Source organism: Lepidothrix coronata, unplaced genomic scaffold (assembly GCF_001604755.1).
Source record: "Lepidothrix coronata isolate B3197 unplaced genomic scaffold, Lepidothrix_coronata-1.0 Scaffold28, whole genome shotgun sequence".
Lineage (NCBI taxonomy): Eukaryota > Metazoa > Chordata > Aves > Passeriformes > Pipridae > Lepidothrix > Lepidothrix coronata.
The window spans coordinates 6,134,297-6,140,296 of record NW_016690208.1 but is presented as its reverse complement, the minus strand read 5'-3'; the positions used below and the strand labels follow the sequence as shown (position 1 = coordinate 6,140,296).

The window sequence follows — 6,000 nt, the reverse complement described above, 5'->3', positions numbered from 1 at the left end:
TGGCGAGGCACGGCAGTGTCACAGCTCCAGCACAGTGTGCTCCAGCAGTGTGCTCCAGCAGTGTGCTCCAGCAGTGTGCTCCAGCACAGTGTGCTCCAGCACAGTGTGCCCCGCGGTGTCCCCTGTCCCGCCTGCCGGGAGCGAGCTGAGCCCAGGGACGGGAGAGCACCCAGGCAGCAGCGTGGGTGCTCCACAGCCTGCAGCTGGAGACTGCTCGGGCTTTACCTTCAAAGCTGTCCTGTCAAATACAAGGTCTTTTAAACATCAGAGGGATAAAGTTTCTGACTCTGAAGGGTTCGTTTTCCTCTCGGTTTTCCTCAGTCAGAAGCTAAGCCCACCCGACTCCCCCAGTCAGCTGGCTCTGGGATTGCTGCCCTGCTCCTTGGCCCGTGATTTGGGGGTGCTCCTACAGAGCAATCTTGATTTGCTCACTGTTTGTCGAGTTCAGTTTTCTTTATGTTAGTTCTTTCTTCCATCTCACGTGTCTTGAGGCTTTTGCTGTGTGGCAGTGAATTGAATCTTATGAACTTAAAAGAAAATTGTGGTTGGGACCTGGAGAATATTCATCTGTTGCAGAAAATGCTGAAGTCTGAACATGTGAGAATTGAACTAATGAGTTTTCCCCTCATTCCAGTCCCTCAGTCTCTTTTTTAGCCATACCTTAATTGCAGTGTTTTCTGACAAAATGATCTTAGCTCCTAAAATTTTAAATGTGTGTCTTCATTTCATTGCTTGTACTTCCTTCTACCAACACAACAAAAGAAATTAAGATGATTTACAAAATAATGTGCCGTTCTGTCATCTTACTGTCAATAAATAAGTACTACACCTAAATCTAGTTGATTTCTAAAATGAAAATTCATTACATTTCTGGAAACTTGAACAATCAGCTCCATGCATTTTAATTAGATTGCCTGTTTTTTCATTTATTACTAATACAGTCCTCTTAACTATGATTTATTTGCTAAACAAAGTGCCATAATCCGTCACTTATTCATCTTAATTTCAGCAAAATTAAAGTAGTCGCTGTTATATTACACCTAATTGCACTTGCAATGAAAAGAACGGAGATGTTAATCAAAATAAATTGAAGATAAACAATAAAATCATTAAATCTTTGCTGCAGTAAGTGTAACTAATCAGTTTTGACTTGAAGCGACCGAACACAAATAATGAATCTGTCAGTGAAGACACGCTCATTAAATCCAGCCTGGCCCGCTCGGTCCCGCAGGCAGCCCCGCACCCCCGGCTCCGAGGGGACAGCAGGGACACCGGGGCACCGGGACAGCGCTCGGGGTGCCCACACACTGCCCCGTGCTGAGGCCAGGGGGCAACGCCACAGGTATGCAGGAACTCCGGGAAGCACCGCCAGGAACGCCGGAACACCCTTTGTTTGGTTCAGCACCAGCAGGTCAGGGAGCACAAACGGGGGAGAGGGGAAGGAAACCCAGAAATTCAGAGAGGAAGCCCTTTGGGTTTCAAACTTACTAGAACTATTAGTTTCACAGCAGACCAATGAAGTTGGCCTTGTGCTAAATGATATATGCTAAATGATATGTCTTGCACCAGTACAGGATGCTGATTGCAGCCCTGTGCTGTCCCCACGGGGCAGGGACAATGCCTGGATTAGCAACGGAAGCTGTTCATGGACTCATTGTCCTTCCACCAGTTCCCACTTCTGGCCTCCCCACCTCATTACAGGGGCCCAACCGGGCACTCCACCTATTTCCAGATATGTTGGTACCCCAGCAAGGAGTCCTGTGTCTGAGCAGCCCGGTGAGCCGAGCTAGAGCAATCAACACGTTCTACTTCAGCTTTTAAATTGTTTATTTAATGATTTCAGTTTCCCCAGTGGAGTATTTGGGAGAAATCACTGGTGAGCAGGAATTCACATGGCAAGGAGCAATTCCTCTTAAAACAGTTTTGTGTGCTGTGCTTTTGTCTGCCCTGAGCCAGCACGGAGTGCAGGCAGAACACACAGGCAGTGGCCCTTGGCTTCAGCCACTCTGAACCAGCTCGTTATTTACTGAACAGTCATCAGTTCCTAAATGGAAGATATTGCTTTGTATTTTTATGTTTTCCCTCCCTCTGTTTTATCAATCATTTTGCTTTTTTACAAATCTTACTGTCCTTTGTCTAAATCATTTACTTAAGCAATATAATTCAGCTTACAATGTTGATCAGCAGGAAGGATGTCTGCCTTGCTCCTGGAATCACAACATAACCAATTAACATTTCACAATGCTAATGCTTTCTACTGCATACTGAACAGTGGTCACTACAAATCATACAGGGATGTTTAACAGTTAATATGCTCTAGCTCGAGTACATCAGGGACTTACACGTATTTTTAAGTTTATTTTTTATTATCTTTGGATAAGAATCAGACAAGATAACCCAGTGCCCTCTGAGCAGAAGGCTAATTTCAGCTCAGTTTTCTTCTTTCTTTCTGTTTTTCTGGGTATAGTTCATATTTGGGCCATATCAAAAGACAGTGATCATGGGACAGCAAGGTTTCACAGCCCAAATCCAGGGTTGAATGACTACTGAGCAAGTCTTTTCCCCTCTATTTTTTTCATGCTAGTGAGATTTGATATCTGTGAATAATAACCTTTTAAATAAAAAGTCTGGCTGGTGGACCTTACATTTAGTTTCTGTTCTGCATCTTTCCAGCATTTATAATGCTTAACTTGGGACTTGACGTCTCTCAAGGCACTCATTTGGAATGATTTATATGGGCTTTGTTAGTTCAGTAGCAGGTGGGTAATTCCAGAAATTAAATATTACCTGGTTTTTACTGATATAACTATAAGCACTTAACAGAAGTAGTAAATATTACTATTACTAATTTCTAGAAAAGGCAATAAAAATACAGACTGAAAAGTGGCTGGCAGAACTGGAACCAGGTAATGATAAAAAATTACCCAAAGGATGGACCTGATCCTTCATTAGTCAGAAACTCCTACCGAGTGCAGTGAAAATCTGCCTTGAACAGAAACGGTCGAGGGCTCTGGAGCTGTGGAGTGGCCTGTGCAGAGTTAATCTGGGAATCTTATTCCAGTGGCTTTCAGCAGGTCTCTCCAAAACCTTCCCCAGTGGGAGTGGCACTAATTGCCCCCCTGTCGGGAGCTCTGCAGGGGAGCTCAGCACTGAGTGGGCCCTGGCAGGGCAGTCCCTGTGCTGCCTGGGGGTCCCAGTGCAGGACAGGGGCTCTTCCTTCACCCATGCTGCACCTTTTTGGAGCCAGGATGCTGCAATGTTCAGGCCTCTCAGTGTACTACCTTCTGCTTGCTCCATACTTTAACTACCCTTTGTCGTCACCTTTGTTTTGTTTTGTTTTTAATATAAAGTGTTTTGGACGTTCTTCAAGTAAAATGCATTTTCAAACCAGAGCATTTTCAGACCATCCCTGGTGAGGAACCTGAATGACATGCAGTATGTACACAGTGGTTAAGGAATGAACAGGGAAAGCCTGCAGAGCAGGAAAGATGGGAGGAATTGTCTTTAGTCCCATTCTGAACAGCAGATGATGGTGAGATATCTACGAAGACATTTCAAGAAGACAAAGTGAGATTTCAGTTCAAACAGAAGACAGGTTTGGAATAAATAAGTGGATCTGACAGTTGGCAACATAGGGATGATAGTGAATCTGTGTTTGACTATGAGATTACATCAAAATAAGATTGGATTGGAAGGGGGAGAAGGCAGCAAAAATATAACTTTGCTAAATACCTTCAGAGAGTTGGAGATGTGATGTCAGGATGAAGGATAAATGAAGAAATTATTAGAGATGCAACTGAAGAACCATGAAAAGACAGGGTCAGGGAAATCAAGGACAAGATGTCAAAATCTAGAACTGAGTCAACAATTCTGAATGACGAAATGTAAAGGCAGATGCCATTGGAATGGCAGCTCTCAGCTTTCACAGAGCAGTCTGGGCTGTGCATGGATCAGACTAATGCAGGTATTCACCATCAGAGTGCTGGTCTGGGTGCAAGTACAAAGTCAATTCTGGTTGAACCCCTCCCCAGACGGACACACAGCCCTGGGTTTATGCCCCTGTGCAGCACCAGCTGGGGGCCAGGCAGTGACTGCAGAGAGCAGCACATCCACATCAACTCTGACACAGGGTAGCAAGGGAGGTAACACAGGGGAGATTCTCCACAAATAGAAACATATTCAGCTGTATCAGAATGTAATTTTGAGTGTAATGATGTAACAGATTATAGTCTTGACAAAGGAATAGAATTAATTTGAGTGCCGGGACCTCTCAGTTATGGAACGTTAATTACACGAACTTGAGCAACATGTGCTTTCCTGAGAAACACTGCACACTCCCTTTCCCCAAATGTTTTTCAGAATATGCTATGCTCTTTTTCAATGAACTACTGGATTTACTACTGGTTTTTCCATTACCACTTTCTAATATGATTCATAAGTTACTAAAATTTCCTTTAACAGAGGTAAATACCCAGTCTGATTTCACTTTGCACAAGGAATTAAAATTTAAGCGAGCAGTGTCAAGTTTTGACACTGCAAAACAGACAGTCCTCCCCTCAGACAAAATCCAAAGATCCTGAAGTCCTTCAGGAGCTTTGTGGCCCGTGATGAAGTGTGCAATAGAGAACACAAAGGTGGGAAAATTCATGTCTTTGCTGGTCACCTTATAGCATCCTTAGGTTCCTTTCCAACAGTTTGTTTGGTGATCTTATAGATCACCACTGACTCAAAAACATCAGTCTCTTACAGGTTCACTTTACAAACCACAGAACTTTGCCACCTACTTTGCTGGTTCTGTAAACATTTCACTCTACAAGGACAGCATTATCTAATCTCTAAACTGCAATCTAACTGTGAAAAGCAGTGTCTTCTGCAGCCACCCAAGAGAACATTGAATGCCACACTGCATCAGGAGCCCAGCTAACCCTGCAGCCTGGCCCCAGAAATGGTGAGCCCGGGCAGAATCCCCAGGATGTTCTCCAGGGGAAACCCTTCCTAGCTCCAGGTAGGAGGGAGGTGGCTCATTCCTCCTCACCTGTGTAGTAGTTAATGGCAGTTAGTATCCTATAACTATATATCCAGGCCACCCAAGCTCCCCCTCCTATGGAAAGCAAAAGGCACTTCAGGGAGGGCTGACTGCCCCAGGTTTGGGGTGAGCCCAGGCCCTGGGGTGTGTGTTTGCACTACAGCACCAAGGCAGGGCAGTGGGCCCAGGCTGCTCTGGGTCTGTCCTGGTGCACCCCTCAGCTCAGGCCAGACCAGCCCCCACACCACATTAGACACATGCCTTTATTTTCTGTTCTCCTACTCGCTTCCTCTGCGGCCATTTTTAGTTGGAAACAAGTACATTTGAAAACATTTAAACAGCTTTGTAGATACATTGGAGGTCATTATACTGGGGGGCTGGAGAGCAGGTTCTTTCAGGATGGGTCTCACTTCTGATCACATCATCCTAACCTAGGGGATGGGCAACTGTATGAACTGGTTTTTATTGGTTATGTACATGGATCTCTGTGCTGACATTTCCAGAACTACCCTTCACACCTTTTAGAGGATAAATGCTCTCTACTTTACTATAGGTACTGATTTTAATCAGATTGTCTATTCTTGGTGGTAGTTCAGAAATTTCTTCTGAAATCCCCTTAGAATTTATTTATTTACTTTCCAGTCCTAGGAGCCTATTTTTATTTAATTTATGAATTTGTTCCAGCACATCTTTTAATTCCTGTGTTTGACAAAACCTCCTCTATATTACATAACAGGAAGAAATTTGGTGTATCTATTTTCCCCTAAATTCTATGTGGAAATGCTAATGCAAACAAGTCATTTACCTTCATTTCAGTGCCTCTGTATTCTCATTAGCTTTCTTACTTTTCTACCAAATAGCCCACTGGACTTATAAAATCTCTTGCAGGCTTGCTGCTTCTTAATACTTGAGAAAATCTTGTTTTCATGTCAGGCTATCTGCTCCTCAAATCCTCTGTCATCCTTCTAATCTCC

The 6,000-nt window shown here is 43.9% G+C and overlaps 1 protein-coding gene across 3 annotated transcripts in view; it reads right to left on the bottom strand.

The window, feature by feature from the left end:
- Positions 1-6,000, bottom strand: part of LHX2 (LIM homeobox 2) — a 50,381-nt gene that overhangs the window by 34,735 nt on the left and 9,646 nt on the right. The window lies entirely within an intron of this gene.